General features: G+C 40.8%; 1 protein-coding gene across 3 annotated transcripts in view; it reads left to right on the forward strand.

The window, feature by feature from the left end:
* The first annotated feature begins 2538 nt into the window (after positions 1 to 2538).
* The window catches only part of Cd226 (CD226 molecule), a 101145-nt gene continuing 80021 nt past the window's right edge, over positions 2539 to 23662 (forward strand). The window contains exon 1 of one of the 3 annotated variants that reach the window (XM_037197240.1): positions 2539 to 2785. The gene's annotated coding sequence lies outside the window, so the exon portion shown is untranslated. Of the gene's footprint in view, positions 2786 to 15148; positions 15541 to 23662 lie in introns of those variants that run through there. The other 2 variants (XM_037197241.1, XM_028886852.2) reach the window with 2 other exon arrangements.

The following is a 23662-nucleotide window of genomic DNA, read 5'->3' on the forward strand; positions in this document are numbered from 1 at the left end:
TGTATGTTTCTACTTTTGTTTGAGGTATTGTTCCTATGCAGTTTATTTGGAGTGTAAGATAAAGTTCTAGTTTTTGAAAGCTATTATTATAAACTATATAGGTCAATCAAACATAGGTCAATAGTCATTCATAACAATCAAATTTGTAGATATATTAGGTATGTTTTCTAGGTTAAATAGACATTTTAGATAGATGGTCTTCAAATTTTTCAAAGACCTATAGAATATGACATTTAAAATGTTTTGTTAACTTAAAGTTTTTCATGATAATGAGACACATCTGCTCCTGGCAGCACTAATTTACTTTAGAAATATGGGCATTGAAGAAACTCTTTATGGAGTTTGCTTTCATTGTGCCAAGGCTAGCCACTTGGCAAAGAAAATAATTTTGCCTTTGACTGCTGACAACGTGCTGTGTAGACTGGACATGCAAAAAACACGGGAAAAACTGTTGAAGTTTGCCAAAACAAGGCAGGGCAGTCCTTCAAAATTCCTGCTTCACACAAGAGTCTGCCAGATATTCTGCAGGACACAGGAAAGTGACTGATGAACATTGCCATCACAAGGCAGGAGAGTCCAAAATTTCTGCTTTATAGAAGAGCCTGCTAGATACTCTAGGCCTCTAGGCTGAAGATAGATGCCCCAATGTTGCAGAGGAAATCTTGGTGACTGTCCAGGTAGCCAAATGTCTTTGTTGTTAGGTAATATTACATCCTTCTGGGTCTTTAATGGGGTTAAAGACTAGATAGTTATAGTTGCAGTTTTTCTTAGTTATGATAGAGAGTAAATTAGGTATAAAACTTTAGATTCACTAAGATAGGATAGATAATGCATTGTTTTCTTTGAATATGCTAACTACAAATGGGATAAATATTGTAAATTAATTCTTACTTGATAATTGTCTTTGTTGTATGTACTTATACTATGTTAAAGTTAAAACCTTTATTTTTATTTAGACAAAAAGGGGGAAATGTAGTAGAATATTTTAAGGTGAGTTGCTTTTCTTTAAGTTGATTTTGTTCAACTCTGTGAAGCTGTGTTACTGTGCCTGTGTAAAACACCTGATGGTTTAATAAAGAACTGGCCAATAGCAAGGCAGGAGAAAGAATAGGTGGGGTTGGCAGGCAGAGGGTATATATAGAAGGAGAAAACTGGGAGGAGGGATGGAAAAGGAGCCAGAGAAGGGGAAGGCATTAGGGGCCAGCCACCCAGCTACACAATCAGCAAGCCACAGAGTAAGAGTAAGAATTACAGAAGTAAGATAATGGGAAAAGCCCAGAGGCAAAAGTAGATGGGATAAGTCAAGTTAAGAAAAGTTGGCTAGAAACTAAGCCAAGCTAAGGCCTGGCATCCATAAGTTAAAAAAAAAAAAAAAGAAAGAAAAGAAAAGAAAGAAAAACTCCCAGACTTGCCCACCAAAGCTAAAGATGGCAGCAGTACAAATTTTCCATTTGAAATCATGCAATACTTTGGACTTTCATGTCACATGTAAATGTCTTCTGCCCCAAGAATTTATCTTGAAATCTTGCTGCCAAGACTACTGGGACACACACTCTCCAAGCTTTCACCCTCTGAACTGCAAGGAAGAATTCAGAAGGAGAGAATTGAGTTGCTTGGCAGGGAGTAAGCTGGTACACTGACCACTGCCTCCTCTCATCTTCTCCTAGGATGGAAAGTCCTGAAAGTAACAACATTATCACCCCCCCCTCCCCAGCTCACGGTTGTGACTAAAGCTCCCATCCAGCATGGGAGGTAAACCTAGACAATGGACCATGTTTGATACAGCAGTGAAGAAGGCAGGTTTCATGCACTTGAGGTGTGTATCCTTAAGTTGATGGCCCAGAGACAGACACAACACATGCACAGTATGACCACCTGTTCTGGAATGTGCAAGATCATGGGTTTCCCGAGACATGGGGCTTCAGTCCTAAAGTCCCCTGGGTGGCTTTTTGGTGACTGTAAAATTTATTATCCAAATCAAGACACTTTTGAGAATGAAAGGCAAGGCAGATAGATAGAACGAAAGGAAGGAAGGAAAGAAAGGAAGCCATATCTTAAGGCCATAGATTTTCTCCGTTGTAGGCAACAGAGATTTCTTCCAACACCCTAGGTACAGAAATACTGAAAGTATAGGAGGCAAAATAACTTGTGTGGCATTTAGGGTATTAAAAATATCCTCACTGGACTCTGCCAAAGGTAGAAAGGACTTGGTCTATAGTACCAGAGATGGGGTCTGCCTTCCTGGAAGCTTCAGTCTCTCTGGAAGAGAGTGCCATTGTAGCTGAGTAAGGATCTAGGCCTCCTTAGTACTGGAAGCACCATGGCTAGTCACACAGGGATGAAAGAACCCAAGTCACTGTACAGGACACACTCTTGATTCTCGATGACAACTGACTTTCTCTTGTAACCACGATGGAGAACTCAGTGTTATCAAACCGTGGCAGCACAGAGCAGTGTAGAATACAGAGGATGGCAGAGCAGTCATATTGGGAGACTGCACTGAGGGGAAGAGATACTGGGTATCAGAAAGCCTCTGTCCATCAGCATAGCTGGGCCGGCTGCTGCTTCCTGTTTCTTTCTCAGCAAACCATCCCAAAGAACTCAGCATTTGCGTAGGTCTTGTGCTTATGGTCTGCTTTCCCTTTAATGTACTTGCGAGAATACGTTTTATGGAAACCTTGAAACCACCAAGACAGCAAGGGTGAAAAGCAGAAGAAGAAGGAAAGGCCAGTGGCAAGGGTGGCATGAATGCAGAGGCTTAGGCCCTTGGTAATGCAGATGGCAGGTGAGGAGGAGGGCATGGGCTCTCAGCTGTTTTGTACGATGGTCTATTTCTTGTCTGTGGGGCTGTATGAGCTGTTCAAAGCTCTTCTCTCAGCACATTTCGTAAGTGTTACACGTCTAAATATAGATTTGTGTAATCATTGTAGAGCAAACACTCTCCTATGTGCATTTATCACAATGCATGCAGTCTGTCCATTAGAGATGAGCCCACAGTTATTTCTAATTCTTATTAACAGAACATGTAATAAATATTTACATGTTAGCAAATATCCTTGCTAACTTTGCCAAGTTTACCAGTTTTTAGGATATATCTTTTGAAGTGGTTTTGCTGGGTCTGAAGGTATCTGTTACAAGTCTGTTTCTCATATAGGCTGTTTAACTCTATAAACACACAGAAAATTTAGGAAATATATCAGTCGACTCTTTACCACAGAAATGTTTGTACTCGATCTTGTTAATAGAAACCATCGCCATTATTCTTGTGTATCTCTTTATACACCTAGTAAAATCAAAGTTGGCTTATAATTATTTTAACTTTTGTTACAACTGGTGAGAGTAAATTCTTTGATGTTTCACATCCTTAACTGTTTTGATTTAATTGGGAATATTTGTGTAATTTGTAATCTATAGTTAAAAAATATTATACTTCCCTCTCATAAATTTTGTTTATTCCTCTCCAGATTCTCATGGGTTTTTGCTTTGTTTTTGTATACTTGACATGCCAGAGTCCTAAGTTATTAGTAAGGAAAAAGCAATGTCACATTTCTCCTAACTTTGGAGCTTTGGTGGTGTATGTTTAAAGTGGTTTGAAAAGGACACAAGTTATAGTCTGGAGAGATGACTCTGTGGATATTCATAAATGTATGGACACATGTATGTATGTATGTATATATGTGGAGAAAGAGAGAGATACAGACAAAAAGAGAGACAGAGAGGGAGGAGAGAGGGAGAGAGAGAGAATCTGTCTCAAACCAAAGCCTATCTTCATCCCTAGCCTCCTATTTTGAAGACAATTTTTCTCACTCTTAATATTGAATGAGTTTGAAATTTTGGTCAATTTAGTGGTCAGAGTTATTAGTTGCAATATTTAGAAGTAAATCTATCTAACCAAAAAATAAAACAGTGTATTAAAAGGATGTAGTATACCATCTGATTAAAGGATAGTCATTGTCATGGAAGTATAATATGTTTTGGAGAACTGTACAGTGTGGTGCCCATAGTTACCCGTACTTTAATAGATGTTAACATTTCCTGAGAAGGTATATATGGTTTCAAATTTACCACCAATGTTTAAATGTATTTAATGTTTTTTAAAGGTGGAGATGAGAAATCCTTGGAGGTCCTAGGTACATTTATGAACTTGACTGTGGTGGGACTTTCACCAGAGTACTATATTCTTGTTTCTAAACCTGTGAGGTTATATACATTAAATACTTACATTGTTTATATCTATTCATACTTCAAAAGAATGTTTTTAAAAGGAGGTATGCAACAATTTGGGAGGTGGCTCAGTGGATAAAACACTGGCAAGTGTGAGAGCTGTTCATATCCCCAGATCCCTTGTAAAAGCCAGGCAGGTATGGCAGCTGCCTATACTCACACACATGTGACTCTGCATCCACACGCTCATGTGCACCCCATACATCACACACACACACACACACACACACACACACACACACAAAGAAAGGATATAGAACATGGGACATAGCTGAGAATAAATGGGCAATGGAGGCACAGAGGCTTGTTCAAGGTAACTCAGCACTCCTCTGCAGGTTAATGTTCTCCTCTGCCTGTTTTCTGTTTACAGTATTTGCTAGTTCTTCAGACTCCATGAACTCGGGCTCAGGCCTGCTGGAAAGATCACGTTCTAATGGCACCATTTTCTTCCTCCTGTGCTGCAATAGAAAACCTGCAATATCTGCTTGAACTTTCTTTAGGGAAGTTGGTCAGAGGGCGTTGACACTGCCAAATCCACAGTTCCTCTCATTGTAGAGGTTCCTATTCATCACTCACTCGGTGTCTATCTATCTTAGTAATTATCCTTGTTGACTGTTTTATCATGCATTAGAAAATGACAACATATATCGACAATAGGCATTTTCCTATACAGTAGTTCCATTTTTCTAGAAGGATAAATTTAGATTAATCTGGGTGTAATTTGTATGTGAACAATGAGATAAATATATATTTCTTTCCTCTCTTATACTTTGTTAGAACAATGTGTTGGTACCCTGGAAACTTTTAGGAAAAGAGGTAAAGAGTAGTTAATGTGATACCCCTCTAGTGATGTGAGTTTTACTGTGTCTCTTGGTTCTGTCAACAGATGGTAACAGCAAAGGGCATTGTTTAGTTTTAAATGATAGAAATGCCTTTTGTAAGGGTCCATAACAATGCTGGAAGGTGGAATTTGTCTATCTCCATGAGCAGTGGCCAATCTTCATTCGTTTGATTTTTCTGCCTTGTCTTCATTTGTTCTTCGGGGAGAACTTTGAGAGTGAAGCAGTTTCATTTGTCTCAGGATGCTTTCTGTTGTTTGCTTCCTGGCTGATGACTGGTTATGTGGCAGTCTTATATTCCTCTTATTTGCTGATTAAAATTATGTAGCTTTATGTTGGGGGGAATAATTCTACATTTCTAGGACCCTCATCACTGGGTGCCTTGCATTTCTTTGGCAATTATATAAAGCTAATTGTTGGGCTCTTTATATGACAACAATTTAAAATTCTTCAAGAATCAGCTGACAAAACTGTTTACTGATAGTTATATTCTTTATTATGTATGATTCTATTGCTGTGAAAATACATCATGGCCCACAGCAGCTTGAGGAAGATGGGGTTTGTTTTTTCAGTTCCAAAAGGATAGAATCATAAATGTCAGGGAAGGCAGTAGGAATCTGCTGATCACATCTTTATGTACAAATAGGAAGGAGAGAGAGAGAGAGAGAGAGAGAGAGAGAGAGAGAGAGAGAGAGAGAGAGAGAGAGAGAAAGTGGGGCAAAGGCTATACCCTGTCAAAGCCCAACCCTAGTGATGTATTTCTTCCAGCAAGGCTCCACTATGTAAAGGTTCCATCGTATCCCCAAACAGCACCACCCATCAGGGACCAAGTGTTTAAATACATGAACCTTTGGAGACATTTCTCATTTAAAACACTACAGATCCATCAAGAAAAAGTAGCTGTCTTGATTCTGTCTACAGTAATGATATCAATACCTTGTTATAGGATATGGTCATCATGAGGGCGTTCCTGGCTGGTTTTGTGTGTCAACTTGACACAAGCTAGAGTAATCAGAGAGAAAGAGGAGCCTCAGTCGAGGAAATACCTCCATGAGATCCAACTGTAAGGCATTTTCTTAATTAGTGATCAAGGGGGTGGGGCCAGCCCATTGTGGGTGGTGCCATCCCTGGGCTGGTGGTCCTGAATTCTACAAGAAAGCAAGCTGAGCAAGCCAGTAAGCAAGCACCTCTCCATGGCCTCTGCACCATGTAGCTCCTGCCTCTAGGAGTTCCTGTCCTGACTTCCTTCAGTGGTGAACAGAAATGTGGAAGTGTAAGCCAAATTAAGCCTTCCCTCCATAACTTGCTTTATGGTCACAGTGTTTTATTGCAGCAATAGAAACCATAGCTAAGAAAAATTGGTCCTGGGAGCGGGGTATTGCTGTGACAGACCTGACCATGTTTGGGGGAGGTTTGTGAAAGGACTTTGGAACTTTGAGCTAGAAGAGCTGTTGAATGTTAAAAGCTCTGTGGGATGTTCTATGGGAAACTGGAAGATAAGAATGCTGAGAGCAGTGCAGAAGATGGAGGCCTGGCTTGTGAAATTTCAGAGGGAAGATTAAAGACTCCACGAGGCCTGTTTGTTATTTTGAATTAAAATTCTGTGGTTCTACAAGGATACATGCTCAATTATGTTCATAGCAGCATTATTTGTAATAGCCAGAACCTGGAAACAACTTAGATGCCCTTCAGCTGAAGAATGGATAAAGAAAATGTGGTACATATACACAATGGAGTATTACTCAGCAGAGAAAAACAATGACATCATGAGGTTTTCAGGCAAATGGATTGAACTAGAAAGTATCATCCTGAGTGAGGTAACCCAGACTCAAAGACAAACATGGTATGTACTCACTCATAAGTGGATATTAGATTTAAAGCAAAGGATAACCAGATCGCAACTCACAGCTCTAGGGAGGCTACCTAGTAAAGAGGACCCTGAGAAAGACACAGGGATCGCCCAACAACAGAGAAATGGATGAGATCTACATGAACAAACTGGGGGTGGGGGTGGGGGTAATGGAGGGCAAGGGTTGGGGGAAAGAGAGCTTAGGGGAGTGGGAGATCCTAGCTGAATCAGGAACAGAAGGGAGAGTAAGGAAAGAGATACCACAATAAATGAAGACACCATGATAATAGGAAGAATCAGAGTGCTAGAGAGGTCCCCAGGAATCTACAAAGATGACTCCACTATAGACAACTAGGCAATGGTCAAGAAGGTGCCTGAGCTGACCTACACTGGTGATCGGATGGCCGAACACCCTAACAGGGTTCATGATAGAACCCTCATCCAGTGACTGATGGAAGCAGATGCAGAGATCCATGGTCAAGCCCCCCAGGCAGAGCCCCAGGAGTCCAATTGACAAGAGAGAGGAGAGATCATATGAGCAAGAATTGAGACCATGATTGGAAAAAGTACAGAGACAAATAGCCAAACTAGTGGAAACACATGAACTGTGATCCAATAGCTGAAGAGCCCCCATGGAACTGGATTAGGCCCTCTGGAAAAGTGAGACAGTTGTTTAGCTTGAACTGTTTAGGGGACCCCCAGGCAGTGGGATTGGCACCTGTCCTCAGTGCATGAGCTGGCTTTTTTGGAACCTAGTACCTATACTGAGATACTTTGCTCAGCCTTGGTACAGGGAGGAGGGGATTGGACCTGCCTCAACTGAATGTACCAGGCTCTGCTGACTCCCCAGGAGAGACCTTGCCTTGGAGGAGGTAGGAATGGGGGGTGGGGAGGGAAAGGCTGGGAGGTGGGAGGACAGGGGAATCTGTGGTTGATATGTAAAACAAATAGAAAATCTCTTAATAAAAAGAAAAAAGAAAAGAAAAAATTCTGTGGTTCTGGTTAGCTGGGGTTTAAGAATGAGCTGTGATTAACAGGATACCAGAAGAACTAAAGTGAAACCTTTACATTGCTGGGACAATTGATGCTGGTCAGCTGGAGCTAAGAAATTAGTGGTGATTAAGAAGAGACCAGCATCACTGGGGTGAAATCTTCTGGGAAGTGTTTGCTGAGAGCACAGAGAAGCTGTGTTCCAGAGGCGGCCAAGTTGAACCTCGTGTTGGCAGCAGGACTTTGTAATGTGTAAGCATTATCCACGTGGTACTGGTTTTGAAGGGAGGAAAGGGGTCGTGGAGAGCAGGTAAGGCTTGGCACCAGGAGAGTCCGTTGGTGAAGGTGCAGCCTCAGTAGCAGTTGAAGGCCCAGAACCAAAGGGGCCATGCAAAGAAGTTAAGTCTTGGCACCATGAAGAGAACCTATGAGAGGCTATTGGTAAAAATGCAGCCCAGTTGCAGTGAAAAATCCTAGGATTTTTGGAGATACCAACACCAAACAGCAGCAGTAGTGGAGCCAGCCAGAGCCTAGAAGACGAACTGTGTGTGCTGCAGAGGGCAGAGCTGGAGAAGTGACCCAAGCCCTTTGGAGGAGTCCAAAAGATTATGAGTGAATCCCAGACAATTGGATATTGAGTTATTTATACTGTAAGAGTTTGATTTTATTTGGTTCAGATTGTGATGGTACCCTGGTTCTTTCCTCTTGAAGAAGTTATTTAGTTTTGATTTTTAAAGGAGCCCACAGATAAAAGACTTGAGGTTTTAAAAGAGATTGGATATTTTGAAGAGACAAAAATTTTAATGTGTTAGAATTTGTAAAGACTGTGGGACTTTTAAAAATGTTTTAATGTGAGATCTTGGGGATGAATAAGTAAGGAAGGGTTGTGGTTTAACAGTGATATGTCTGTGTGTCAAGTTGACAAGGGTCAGTTACACTGGGTAGTTTTGTGTGTCAACTTGATACAAACTAGGGTCATCAGAGAGGGAGGAATATCAGTTGAGGAAATGCCTTCATGAGATCCAACCGTAAGGCATTTTCCCAATTAGTGATCAATGGGGGAAGGCCCAGCTCATGCATGTGGTGCCATCCTTGGGCTGGTGGTACTGGGTTCTATAAGAAAGCAAGGTGAGCAAGACAGCAAGCAGCACCCTTCATGGCCTCTGCATCAGCTCCTGCCTCCAGTATCCTGCCCTGTTTGAGTTCCTATCCCCAACTTGCTTTATGGTCATGGTGTTTTGTTGCAGCAATAGAAGCTTTAACTAAGACAAGGATGGTGGTGGTGGTGGTGGTGGTGGTGGTGGTGGTGGTGGTGGTGGTGTGTATGTATGTGTGCACTTGTGTGTTTATATATGGACACAGAGATAGGAAGTGAGTACAAATGATATAGAATGGAAGTTTGGAGTTATCAGTACACTTGTGAGACATGAAAGTAGAAAAAGTGCCTCACTTACAACAGGGCTGAGAATAAAGCTTACCTTCCCTAGTGTTAGGATCCTGCCCTCACTCCTCAGGGTCATGCATCTTACATCATCAGCGGGCACTGAGGGCACCCAATCTGTACCTTTAAAAAGGCCTGATGCGGACCCCATCCTCTCTCTTTGTTCTCTGCTCTCTGCTCTGCTCTCTCCCCTCAGGCCTTCCTCCCCTTTCTCTCCCCCACCCCTTTTCCTTCCTAATAAAGCTCTAAAAACTTCCACTGGGTTCTGTCATGACCATGACCTCTCTATGTGGCAACCAGCGCCATTTACCTATCACCTAGGATAGGGAGGCACTGCAAGACATAATGGGAATTGGGTGGGTGTCTCAGAAAGCCACCTCTGATCCACAGTAAGTGCTCAGAACTCTTGTGTAATGAAGGACAACTGTGGTGATATTTTATTTGTATATTTAAGTTTGCCTGGAGATCAGAGGAAATAGCAAGCCATTTTAAGGTAAACACAAAAGTCAGGCAGTGGTAGTCGCACACACCCTTAATTCGATCACTTAGCAGGCAGGGTCTGTGTGTGTGTGTGTTCAAGGCCACACTAGGGAACAGCCAAGCGTGGGGACACACACCTTTAATCCCAGTACCAACCATAGAGACCTGGAGGTCTGTACACACAGGCAGTGACAAGGAAGTAAGGTAGCTGGGCTAAGAGCCAATGAGAGGGCACAAAAGCAAGGCAATAAAAGCCTAGGTAGATAGGAAGTTGTGGCATTTTGGAAGCTGCAGAGCTGGTGAGATAAGGTTGGTTGGTGACTCTCACTATTTCCCTGATCTCTAAGGCTTTCACCCCTATATTTGGCTCCATGTTTTTTATTTAATAAGACCGCTTAGAAATTTGGCTACAGATAACACTGCTATTTCCTCTTCATGCTTTCAGACATACAGATAGTCTAGCAGCATAAGGCTACCCTGTATCCTGATGCATGATTAATGTACAAGGCAGTTTGGCCCTATAATGATTTCTCTTTTTCCAAATGCAACCCCACCTTCCCAGTATTTTCATACCTTGCAAGACCCCAGGCATCAGCCACATCCTTCAAGTTGACTTGACTAACAAGAAGACTTCATAATCTAGTTAATCAAAACAACAAATAAATTGTTATACTTCGGTGTTCCTAAAACTGGCAGGAGCCATGTGACTTCTTTGGGGAACAAGGACTGAGAATAGCATGAATGGCTCTCCTCATGACAAGCCCCTGGAGACCCTGACCCACTTGACAAAGACCTGTGGACAGTTCACTACATGATTCTGGGCATGACCCTGGGAGCATAGGTGCTACGTGTTCTCCTAGCCTTCACCATGCTAGCCATTACTGGCCTCATTGAGTAACAGTAAGTCATGAAGTTTAATATTACATAGTTGCATAACTGTTCTGGAAGGGATTAATTTAACCACAAGAGTCTTTGAGAAATGTTATTAAATAGATATCAGGAGTTAATGGGAACAGTCTAGGAGCAAGGAATGAAACAGAATCCTAGAAACCCAGAGTTCCTTTGTTTCTAGTAACTGTGCCAATACCGAAAGAAGTTAAGGGAGACAGACATAAGGACAAAGGATAAACAGTGCCAACTACTAAGAGCAAGTCTCCAAGTTATGTTGTCTGTAGGACAAATGGAAAAACCTGGAATATCCCCAGAGGAGGTAGAGTAGTACAGATGTGGAATGGATTGATCCAGCATTGGCTGGTGAGTTGATTATGAGAACCCAGACCCTACTAGATATAAATATTAGCCACAAGAAACTAAACTGTCTATCACCCTACAAGATGCTGTAACCACATGTGCTACCACCTGGGCACATTGCTCTACCTGTAGGAGTGCCTAGTTAGAAAAGTTCCTTTGCGGCTTGCAAGAATGCTTATGTTTCTAACAGCAGAGACATAGATCAAAAGGGTAGTGACTAGTGGTGGGAAAGTTGAGGGGGAGGGGAAAGAAGCATGGAACAAACTGGCAATTATTGTCACCATTCTTTAGAAACTTAGGAAGTAAAAACTGATTGTAAAATTGTTCATGCACACTATTAAAACTGAATAAAGACAGTCCAGGCTATCTGGGAATACTTGTTTGAATAACAGGTGATAACAGTCTCTTTTTGGTGCTGACTTCATCCATCTATTCCAGGTGATCGAACCCGTCTGGAGCAAGGCTTACAGCTTAAGATGTAGAATGTATTCCTCAAGGTGCAACAATGACACTCTTATCATAATGATAACCAATGGCTGTTTAAGTAGACTTCAGACACACTCAATAGAAGGAAAACGCCTGTTTCTAGAAATCTAGCTAACTTCCCAGGGCTAGTGGGGTGATGGATCTTTAAAGAGAATTATCTATTTCCTCTTCCTAGAGTGATCCATGCATATCCTCCTTAGGGGCCTCCTTGTTACCTAGCTCCTCTGGGATTGTGGATTGTAGCCTGATTATCCTTTGCTTTGTGTCTAATATCTACTTATGAGTGAGTACATACCATGTTTGTCTTTCTGGGTCTGGGTTACCTCACTCAGGATGATTTTTTTCTAGTTCCATCGATTTACCTGCAAACCTCATCATGTCATTGTTTTTTTACTGCTGAGTAATACTCCATTGTGTATATGTGCCACATTTTCTTTATCCATTCTTCAGTTGAGGGGCATCTAGGTTGCTTCATATTCTGGCTATTACAAATAATGTTACTATGATCATAATTGAGCAAGTGTCCTTGTGGTATGATTGAGCATCTTTTGGGTATATGTCCAAAAGTGGTATTGCTGGGTCTAGAGGTAGATTGATTCCCAATTCTCTGAGAAGCTGCCATACTGATTTCCAAAGGGGCGGTACAAGTTTGCACTCTTACCAGCAGTGGAGGAGTGTTCCACTTACTCTGTATCATCTCCAACATAAGCTATCTTCAATGTTTTTAATCTTAGCCATTCTGACAGGTATAAGATGGTACTTCAGAGTTGTTTTGATTTCCATTTCCCTGATGGCTAAGGATGTTGAGAAATTCTTTAAATTTATTTTGGCCATTTGAGATTCTTCAGTTGAGAATTCTCTTTTTTGATCTGTAGCCCATTTTTTAATTGGATTGTTTGGTATTTTAATGTCTAGTTTTTTTAGTTCTTCATGTATTTTGGAGATCGGTCCTCTGTCAGATGTGGTGTTGGTGAAGACATTTTCCCATTCTGTAGACTGTCGTTTTGTTTTTATTTACTGTATCCTTTGCCTTAAAGAAGCTTTTTCAGTTTCAGGAGGTCCCATTTACTAATTGTTGCCCTCAGTGTCTGTGCTAATGGTGTTATATTTAAGAAGCAGTCTCCTGTGTCAATGCATTCAAGGTTACTTCCTACTTTCTCTTCTATCAGGTTCAGTTCAATTGGATTTATGTTGATGTCTTTTATCTATTTGGACTTGAGTTTTATGCATGGTGATAGGTATGGACCTATTTACATTCTTCCACATGTTGACATCCAGTTATGCCACTACCATTTGTTGAAGATGTTTTCTTTTTTCCATTTACAATTTTTGCTTCTTTGTCAAAAATCAAGTGTTCATAGGTGTGTGGCTTGGGATGTCAGAGTTGGGGGAGGGATGGAGAGGGAGAGCAATGAAAGAGATATCTTGAGAGATCGAGACCTTATGGGGTTAGGGAGAAACCTGATGATAGGGAAATTCCCAGGAATCCACAAGGATGACCCAGCTAAGACTCTTAGCAACAGCAGAGAGAGTGCCTGAACTGGCCTTCTCCTGTAATCAGATTAATGACTACCCTAATTGTCATCATAGAGCCTTCATCCAGTAACTGATGGAAGCAGATGCAGAGATACACAGCTAAGCACTAGGCTGAGCTCCTAGAGTCTGGTTGAAGAGAGGAAGGAGGAAGTATATGAGCAAGGGGGGGGGGTCAAGATCATGATGGGGACCACCATAGAGACAGCTGACCCAAGCTAGTGGGATATCTCTGGGATAGCTGGGGAACCTGCATGGGACTAAACCAGGCCCTCTGAATGTGGGTGACAGTTGTGGCTTGATCTGTTTGTGGGGCCCCTAACATTGGGATCAGGATTTATCTCTGGTGCATGAACTGGCTTTTCGGAGCCCATTTTCTATGGTGAGATACCTTGCTCAGCCTTGATGCAGCGGGGAGGAACTTGGTCCTGCCTCAACTTGATGTGCCAGATTTTGTTGTCTCCCCAAGGAAGGCCTTACCTTCTTAGAGGATTGGATGGGGGAGGGGTGAGAGGGAAGTGGGGGGGGAGTGGGAGGAGAGAAAAGAGAGGGAACTGTGGTTGGCATATAAAATGAAAAAAATTTAAATAAAATCATCACTTTACTAGATTGTGGGGCGTTTACCCACCACCCCCACAGTTCCCCAGAGTTTTCTTGAGTGCAATCAGCAGGAAATATTAGATAGAAGGATTTATAGTGGAGAATCTTGCGGAGATAAACAGATAGAAAATAAAGGATAGCTTCGAGAGGGCCTGGAACCTATTCCAACAGGCCCCGACTGTCTCTGACCCAGGGTTTTTATAGAGACACCAAAGGGTGGAGCAAAAGACCTCCTCCCCCAGCACAGCCAAGTGCAGACCATCTCAGACACCTACACTCAGGCCCATGGTCCTAATCATCCTCCATGTGGACCTGCTGGGTAAAGCCATGAGGAACCCGAGAACAGGCTCCCACACTAGATCACTGTAATTCCTAAATGCATTCTAAAACTTGTCCTCAGATTACAGATGGGTATATCTATCACCCCAATCAGATAAGCTTTTTTAAATTTTATTTTAGACAGGCCATTGTAGAAAACCACAATGGGTCATAATACAGAGATCGATGGACTGTGGGGATCCTAGTCCCAGCTGTTATACACACAGTACAACTTCTGCGTGAAGAGTAGGGAAACATCATGGAAAAGGGAGTGGAAAGACTGTAAGAGCCAGAGGATCAGGAAGTCTGCTATGAGATTGTGTTTCCTAGACATGACAGGGAAGCTATACTCATGATACCTCAACAACATGGCTGTCTAAACAAGACCTGAACAATGATAAAATCATTAGACATGCTAACATGGAAGGGGAAAACCTCATTGGGGGTCTCACTTCTAGACAAACAGCAGCCACGTATCACCTTTTAGAAGGAAAAATTATACTCTCCAAGGAATGATGCCCCCCCCCCCAATTTCTTATACAATACGAAGTTGTCAGCCCTAAAATCACATACATACAAGTAACACTAAATAGACACGGTAAGTTGTAATTAAATATTGATGCATATTTATATGTAGCAATAATAAAAAAGAGGCCATCAATTTGAGAAGGAGTGGGAGCATGGGACAGGTTGGAGGTAAGACAGGGAAGGAAAGAATGATGTAGTTATATCGTAATTAAGAAATTTAATAACAAAGATGCTGCCTAATACATAGGGACTGATTTTGTTGACATCAATTTGCATTCCTTTATGTGTTCAGGCTGAAGGTTGATGTCAGGCATCTTCCTCAATCACTTCTCGCCTTACTTCTCAGGACAGGATTTGACTGGCCAGAAAGGTCCTCTTGTCTCTGCTTCCCTGGTGCTGCGACTGCAGGTATGTGTTTGTGCACCCTGTTGTTCACTTTGGTGCAGGGGATGGAACTCAGGTCCTCACGTTTGTGCAGCAAGCCCTTCACCAGCTGAGCCATCTCCACAGAACTCTGTTCTTTGCAGTGTGTTATCACAGAACAGATAGTAAAGAAGAGAGAGATCTGAGATAACAAAGCTTCCTGAATTAGAGATACTACTGAAGGTACAGTTCTTTGATTGGCGGAAGAAATGGGGAAATGAAAAGAAAGAAATGAACTTCAAGTTTAAAAATTGCATTTAGTTTCAGTTTGCTGTTAGAATGGAGTAGGAAAAGTGCACAGAGGCTCGGAACTGTCTCTGAGTTTGGAATGAGTATGGATAGATGAAGCAGTAAAGTTGCATCTAGATGCAGAAGACTTCTTGACTTCAGGAAAACTTGTTCCATGAACTAATGCTTGGTGTCAGTGGCTACTTGAGGAGGCTGTAGTGGAAAGAAAAGGGAAGAGCTGGTTTCCAGAAAGAGGCAAGTTCCCTGTGCTGGCCAGTGGCTAGGAAGTCCTAAACAATACAACGTAGCTGCAACAAGAATTACAGCCAGAGAGCATTGCTTGCATCAAGGTGAGTGCCTTCTTAGAAAGATTGGACTCCAGATTTTATGTATAATTATTAACTCCTACCTGTACATGTGACATGAAATTAGAACCAATGCTGTCTAGGAAGCTAAGGGGTTTAGTGGGAAGGGGAGGGGATAGGAGGATTGGGAGAGAGGAAGGTGATGGAACTTGGTGAAAATGCAAAACATACTTGAATGAAGAATGTTCTATGAAACCCAGTACTATAACTAATATATGTCAAATAAAATACTGGGCATGGCTGACTTGACACTTCCCACAATAAGTCTGTGGTACAGGTAGATAATGCAGGGTAGGAGCACTACAGAAAACAGCTGCTGTCATTGTTTGAATGTCAGTGCTTTGTAAGCCTGTGATTTAAGTGATGGGTATGGTTTTGGTAAAATGACACATTTAAATACTTTGCTGTGTCCATTCATGGAAAAGTTGTTTTTACCATAACACAATTCTTAGCATAAGAAAATTGATATGACTTTATAAGTGTCTGAGCTATCACATTTAGTCTTCCTTAAGAAAGTTTGAGTTGGGTGAACATAACCAGTGTCTGCTATCTGAAGAATTTTCATAGTATGAAAACATTGGCAAACTTTTCCTGTGGAGGACTGTAGCAAAAAATAGCCACAGTCAACAACTCAGCAGATGAGAAGGGCTGTGATCCAGCTAACTTTTATAGAAACCAAACAGTGGGCTGGATGGCCTCATGGGCCACCATGTATGGCTGCCCCAGATCACTGCTGAAGGCAAACTGAGGATTCTGAATGGGGGCGGGGTGTCAGTCACTTAGTGACAGTTTAACTATAGGATCAAGATTATAGCTGTTGAGATTCTAAGGGAGCCATGTTGCAGAGAAGATCCCAACTTCTAAACTGATGAAGACTTCCTAGAGGAGGTTCACTGGGTTTGAGTAGAAACCAAGGCCATCCCGTTTCTATGGAATCTACCTGGAGTTCCCAGCCCCCAAACAGCTAAGCTACAGTGTCCCAGCATGCAAACATCTTTTGCCTTTGAGAACAAGAACTGAAACAAAGATCTCATATCTGTGATCTTCCCAATAAGGGTCATGAATTTTCAGAGTAGCATTGCTCTCCTCTGCTTTCCCGTGGTTTGAGTAAGGGAAGAGAGCGATCATAGAGTGTGACAGAGTGAGTTTGGGGGTGGGGGTAGGTGCCTTTGGAGTAATCAAGAAAGATAAGAATCCTCTCAATGTTAAGTGGTAGAAACATTTGGGAATTACAATGTATCACAGATTTAAGATGCAATGAAATCAAAGAAATGGAGAGGGGCCTGCCTGTGTGGCTAGAAAGAATGTGTCTGAAGATGCTCACCAGAGCCATACAAGAAAGCTCTGAGGATAGACCCCTGCTCATGTGCCTTGCTGTGATGTTTTAAATAGTTGAAAAATCCAGGAATATGTTGATTAATGGCTTTCTCCAGGACAAAGCTCCTTTGCACAGGCAGCTCTATTAGAAAAAACTTCTCAAGCCAAAACCCCTCCATAAATCATGTGAAAAATGACTGCCAATATCACATAAATAGCTCAGTTGCAATCTCTATTTTTCTTTAGTAAGATGTTGATAAATAGGGCTTGTCCCCAGCAAATCGGTACCAGCCAAACTTTTATCTTCAACTGCAAGTCCATTGGTACCTTTGCAAATGAATCTGTGACCTCTAGGTGCTTAGATTTCTGAATGCGAGTGCATCTGAGCTCTCCTGTCGGGTGAACTGTCATTGGATGACTTGGGAATGAACTACATGTTGTTATCAATTAGTTAATATCAATGTTGCTCCCACAAACCTAGTCTATTACTCCTAGAGAGGAAATTTCTTTCCATTCTGTTTGTAAGTCACCGAGTGTGGAGGAAGTCACATCGCATCTAATTCCATTTAGATTTGTAAGAATACACCGTCACTCTATCTGATTTGTTTTTCTATATCATTCCACATTACATAATCCTGACCCCTTTCCTTTCCTGACACCCCCCCCCCCCCCGCCACACACACACACACACACACACACACACACACACACACACACACGTTCATTTAGCAGGCATTTATGTTTTAATCTCTCAAAGCCTTAATTGACAACCTGGACTGTGATCTTTTAATGATTTGTTTATGTTTTTATTTCATGTACATTGGTCCTTTGCCTATAAGTATGTTTGTATAGGTGTGTCGGATACCTTTGAACTGGAGCTACAGACAGTTGTGAGAAGCCATGTAGGTGCTGGGAATTGAACCCAGGTCCTCTGGAAGGGCAGCCAGAGCTATTAACTGCTGAACCATCTCTCTAGCTTCTGATCTTTTTACTATTTATTTCTAACTGTTGTCACAAGTGTGTGGTGTAGCATGTCACTGGGCTCTGTTCTTGCAATGTCCTAGGAAGCTTAATGTGCACCCCATTAGAACAGGGTAGGTAGTTGGAGGATCAAGTAATAATAAATAAATGACAGACAGCAAACTGTATTGGATTCTGCAGTTGGGAGTACAAAGGTTACAGTTGCAATCTTAATTGTAGCAGTGTTTGTTTTATTATAGTGAGATTTATATAAAAGTAATCATTTTTAAGTGTTTGCTTAAGATGTGTCTAAGAGATTCACAATACTCTATGATAAACATTTCACTTTTGGGAGATGTGATTTTTATTTTGTAGGTATGAGTGTTTGAATCTGTTTGTGCACTACATGTGCACAGCGCCCACAGAGATCAGAAGATGGCATCAGATCACCTGGAACTGGAGTTACAGATGGTTGTGGGCCTCCCTGTTGGTTCTGGGAATTGAACCTTGGTCCTCTAGAAGAGCAGCCATTGCTCTTTGTCACTGAACCCTTTCTCCAGCCCCAGTAACTACCTCTTATCCACTCCAAAACTTTTTTTTAATCATTCTTCAAGGAAACTTTATAAGTTAAGCAGCCACTCCCCATTGTATTATTCTGCCAGTCTTTGCAAACACCAATCTGCTTTGTGTATCTTATATTACACGTTTACCCACTCTGGTGGCCACTTGTGCCTACACTGTTTTATTTATTTTCCATAACCATTCATATCATGGCATAAATCAATGCTTATTTCTTGTTGTGGCAGAATAATATCTCCTTCTATGGTTATATTGAATTTGTTTATCCCATGCATATGATAGATATTCAGGTTGTTTTCATATTCTAGTTCTTGTGAACAATGCTGCTATGAACAATGATGTGTGAATGAGTATTTAGCATCTGCTTTTAATACCATGGGATGCATTTCTAGGAGTGAAATTGTTACGTCCTGTGATCCTGTTTGAGGCATGGCAAATTACTTTCCACAGCAGCTTCAATGTTTTGTATCCCTTTTAGTAATACACAAAAGTTTCAATTTATTCACAGCATGATTGCATCTTCTCTTTTTTTATGATGGCCACTTAACTGACTATAAAGTGATTTCTCAATGTGGTTTTTATCTGCATTGACCTTATAACTAATGATGTTGAATACCCTTTAATGTGTTTGTTGGACATCTTCTTTGAAGAAATGTCTCTTGAAGTACTTTGCCCATTTTAAAGCTTAGTTATATATTTTGTAAATTACCAGTCAGATATTTAATTCACAAGCATTTTCTTCCATTTTATTGGCCTGGTTTTTTAACTTCTTGACATCTCTCTTGATACACAAAATTGTTGATTTTGGTGGGTCTCCATTTACGTTTCCTTTTGTTGTTCATACTTTTGGTGTCATATCTAATAACCCATAGTCAACTCCATGGCCATGTAGCCGTATATTTAGGTCAGTTCATTTGATATCATTCTTGTGTGTGATGATAAGCACAAATCTAACTTCACGTGGCTGTCAGTTGTTCTAGCATCATTGTTTGAAGACTGTATTTTCTCCCACTGACTTGTCTTAATTCATTGTTGAATGTCGACAATTGACTATAGATGTGTTACTTAAGTTTTTTTTGAAGTTTTTAATTTTTAATAACAAAATAAAATAAGACAAAACAAAAAATAACACATCAAAGTTGGACAAGGCAAAATCAATAGAAGGAAAAGAGCCCCAAGAGAAGGCACAAAAATCAGAGATGCAGTTATTCATTCACTCTCGAGTCCCATAAAAGTACCAAACTGAAAGCTGTAATATATACACAGAGGACCTGGTACAGATCCATGTGGGTCCTGTGCTTGCTGCCTCAGTTGCTGTGAGTTCATATGAGCTTTGCTCAGTTTATTTAGAGGGCATTGTTCTCTCATTGAGGTTCTTTATCTCCTCTGGTTCTTACATTTTTCTGCCTCCTCTTTTACAGGGCTCTGAGGGAGGATTTTGATGGAAACATTCCATTCTCTCTCTCTCTCTCTCTCTCTCTCTCTCTCTCTCTCTCTCTCTCTCTCTCTCTCTTTCTCTTCATAACGTCTGACCATGAGTCTCTGTATTTGTTCCCATCTGCTGCAGGAGGAAGCGCTTTTATAATGATGGTTGAACAAGGTACTGGTATATGAATATAGCATATTATTAAGAATCATTTTATTGTTACTAAAAACACCCCAAAACAGTATTTTCTTTTACTCTAGGTCTCTGGGCTATCTGGTCTCTGGTTATTGGTCATCCAAGCTGGGCTGGATCAGAGTTCCTTCTTATGCAGTGGGTCTTAAGTCGAATCAGGCACTAGCTGGCTACTCCCCTAAATCTTGTACCGTCGTTGCCCTAGTATATTTTCCAGGCAGGGCAGATTGTAGATCAAAGGTTTGTGGCTGGGTTGGTATTTATGCTTCTCTTTTCTTAGCCTGCAGAGTATCTCCCCAGACCAAAGACACAAATCGCAGTGAAGGTTCTTTGCAGCCACCATCTTGACAACTCCATGTTCAATGGGTTGTGTGGGTGTTGTCCTTAGCAATGAGGTTTTGCTATCCATTTGCAGAGAGTAACCTCTTATCCCCGCAATTTCCTGGGTTGTTTGAGAATTTCCATGGGACCCCTTTGGCCAACAAATCAATTGAATGCAACCCAGTCCTGCTACTAGAACCTTGTTTTGTTTATAAACAATTGTCAGTTGGAACTCTGTCTTTCTCATTATTTCAAGACTTCATTAGTATGGCCTTCATATATCTTAGAAAGTTTCCAATGGATAGGTTTCTATACCACCTCCCAAATGCCCAGTTTTTGATTATCGCTTGTATCCCATTTGTTTGTGTCTGTCCTTATGCCAATATCAAGGTTTTGACTATTAGCTTTGTACTAAGTTTTAAAAGGGGGATGTACCTATCACTCAGCCTTTTGTTTTCAGGCAAATGTTGGTTGTTTAGGGGCCATCACAATGCTGTATGAATTTTAGGATCAGATTGCTGTGGGATGGTCTGTATGTCAAATTGCTCTGATTGGTCAATAAATAAAACACTGATTGGCCAGTGGCTGGGCAGGAAGTATAGGCAGGACTAACAGAGAGGAGAAAACAAAGAACAGAAAGGCAGAAGGAGTCACTGTCAGCCACCGCCATGACAAGAAGCATGTGAAGATGCCAGAAAGCCATGAGCCACCTGGCAAGGTATAGATTTATGGAAATGGATTAATTTAAGCTATAGGAACAGTTAGCAAGAAGCCTGCCACGGCCATACAGTTTGTAAGCAATATAAGTCTCTGTGTTTACTTGGTTGGGTCTGAGCGGCTTTGGGACTGGCGGGTGACAAAGATTTGTCCTGACTGTGGGCAAGGCAGGAAAACTCTAGCTACATCAGATTTTTCCATTTTTAACAAAAGACCACTTAAATTTTATTAAGTATTGCTTAAAATTCCCATTTTATGAACATGGATATATTCTAGATACATTTTTTACACATGCCTTTTCATTTTTAGGCCTTCTTTTAAAAACTAGCAATGTTTGGTATTTTCATTGTAAAGTGTTAATTCACCTACTTGGTTAAATTTATTCAGATGTTGTCTACTTTTTGGACTATAAATAGAATTGTTTTTTAAACTTCCTTTTCATGTAATTTATTGTTAGTAAATAACAGATATAAAAGAGTTTCACATGTTTATTTTGTATTATCCAATTTTTCTTTGTTATCTAAATAGTATTGGGTAGATGTTTCAGTCTTCTACTATACAAAATCATGCAGTCACTGTGCAGGGGATGGGATAACTTCTTCCTTGGCTATGTAGAGACCTTTTATTTCTTCTTGTTTATTTGCTGTGTAAAGCCCGGAGAGCAATATGAATAGCAGGAGTGAAAGCAAGCATCTTTGTCTTGCTCTTACTCTCAGAGGGACTTCCCCCCTTGAGTATGATGTTAGCTGTGAGTGTTTCTTAAGCATCTTTCACGAGTGGCAGTTTAAAATTTTGGATCATCGGTTTCCTTATTTGTCCTCCACCCCCTTTCCCCTGATGGATTCATTTCTTGACCTTTTCCAATATCTTTTGATGAGCTTCAGATCATTCAAAGTTCTAGCTTTAACCAGCAACCTCCATAGTGGGCAGCCCTCTTCCTGGATGCTTTAATGGTTAATACAGGAACAGATCCTTTTCAAAGCTTCTGTTCGAGTTATTTTCTCACCTCATATGTTTTATTATATTTATATTATCTACAAACTTCTCTAGCCATTTATTTTTGTGAAAGTACCTTCTACTGAATCTTGAGATATATTTACCTGACTGGATTCAGCCAGATGATGTGAAGTTACAGATGCCTATTATTGCTGTATCTTTGAGATAACAGGTCATCTCTTGGACGCTAGCTAATTCATGTCATCTGCAGGAAATCATCTGAGTCCTGGCTACCATTTTATGTTGTTTTCATATTGGTAAAGATGTTCTAAAAGTTGGTTGTCTGGAATTGCTCATTCACAATCTTATCTTCATAGCAAAGTCAGGAAAAAAAATTGTACTAGTTTAGATATATATGGACAGAAGTAGCAAAGACTTCTTACAAAATGTAATATATCTCACCATATGCTCTACACCATAGTTGTTGGATTCAGTGGTTCAATGATTCTAGATACAAGTTTGTTCCATCTTCTGACAATTATTTTCAGATTGATTTTTTTAGATAGCTACCTAGGGTAGTGTAGTGACCACACAACATTCTTTCTTGTTTACATTCAGGGAGTGGAGGAAAGAGAAAACCTTTTTCTGGCATAGAATGTAAATAATCTCCTGTGCTCATTGGGTCAGCTCAGGCTTTGGCTGTCTTTTCCAAATTCTCAGTTCAGCCAAGTAGAACTGTTTATATTCATTATCTTGTGGTATAGAGAAAGGAGTGGACACTCAAAGTCAAATTTCCCATGAATCATGAAAAAGGAAGTGGGTGACATTTAGTTATCCTTCTATTAATTCAAAGCAACCACCCAGAGTCTATAAGAACAAACCAAACCTTACCCCATTTGTCTATAAAGTGTCACCTCCCACCATTTCCTGTCTATTTCCTCTCTACTATCCACAGATATAACAGCATTGAAAATCCCCAGTTCCTGGCTAGGTGCACCTGTTCTCATGTCTGCATTAGCTGCTCATTCCTGCACCTGATCTCAGTGCCCAAATGGCTAGTGCTCCTGGATCTATAGGTTTCATTACATAGGTGGGCAAGTCTTTCCCCAATCATCCTTCCTATAGAAATCTGCTGGGTTGTCAGTCCTGGATACTTGGTCTTCAGAACACCCTTGTGAACTTCTTTCATCATGACATGACAGGTATTTTGCAAATAAGTATTTATTTGTATGTTTGTTCAATATTTTTCAACCCTTGGAATCCCTTAGACTATAACATACTTCTCTATTATAGTCACATATATCTCCCAATCATACTATCAGTCCATCCATACTCTGTACTTGTATCATTTTCTGAACATGCCCCATGTGGACACATCTTTATTTCCTCATATTTTATATGAAATATTCTCCAAATATATTAAAATGTACTGTTTCCTTTTTCGACTGTCATGAAACCAAATTGTAGCTGGAGATTTCTCCAGTCCTGCCTGGCCCACAGTCAGGACAAATCTCTCTCACCTGCCAGTCCCACAGCCACTTAGACCCAACCAAGTAAACACACAGAGACTTATATTGCTTACAAACTGTATGGCTATGGCAGGCTTCTTGCTATCTAGTTCTTCTATCTTACATTAACACATTTCTACTAATCTATAAG

The sequence above is a fragment of the Peromyscus leucopus genome, chromosome 19 (assembly GCF_004664715.2).
Source record: "Peromyscus leucopus breed LL Stock chromosome 19, UCI_PerLeu_2.1, whole genome shotgun sequence".
Classification (NCBI taxonomy): domain Eukaryota; kingdom Metazoa; phylum Chordata; class Mammalia; order Rodentia; family Cricetidae; genus Peromyscus; species Peromyscus leucopus.